The sequence below is a fragment of the Arachis ipaensis genome, chromosome B03, assembly GCF_000816755.2.
Source record: "Arachis ipaensis cultivar K30076 chromosome B03, Araip1.1, whole genome shotgun sequence".
Taxonomy (NCBI): Eukaryota; Viridiplantae; Streptophyta; class Magnoliopsida; order Fabales; family Fabaceae; genus Arachis; species Arachis ipaensis.
The window spans coordinates 2,218,249-2,218,706 of NC_029787.2; positions in this window are offsets into that span (position 1 = coordinate 2,218,249).

Here is a 458-nt window from a genome sequence, read left to right on the forward strand (position 1 = left end):
GAAACAAGAAAAAAATAAAGAAAATGGATTAAAAAATTTATGTGCATAACTTAATAGGCTGAAAATTGATACATGATAATAGAAAAAACTCGCCAGATTTAGTAGAATTAGTAATAGTAAATAATATTCTTGTCGTAATAATTGGTAAATTAATTTGAATATTATTAATATATGTTTTATTATTACTTTTAATGTAATTAAGAGTTTAAGACATATCTTATTGAATTATTATTATTTGTTAGGGTGAAAAAATGACAAGTGTGAGAAAAAAAATAATAAATGTGTGTATTGTAAACTTGCAATTAAAAATTAATAAAAAAAATGTTAGGCTATTTTTGATTATTTTGTTATCAAATATTTTCGATTTAAAAAATGGAGAGATTTTGTTATTGTAAGTAGATTGAATGATTGTTAAAAAAGATATTTATAAAAACGAAAGGTTAGACATATTTGGATAG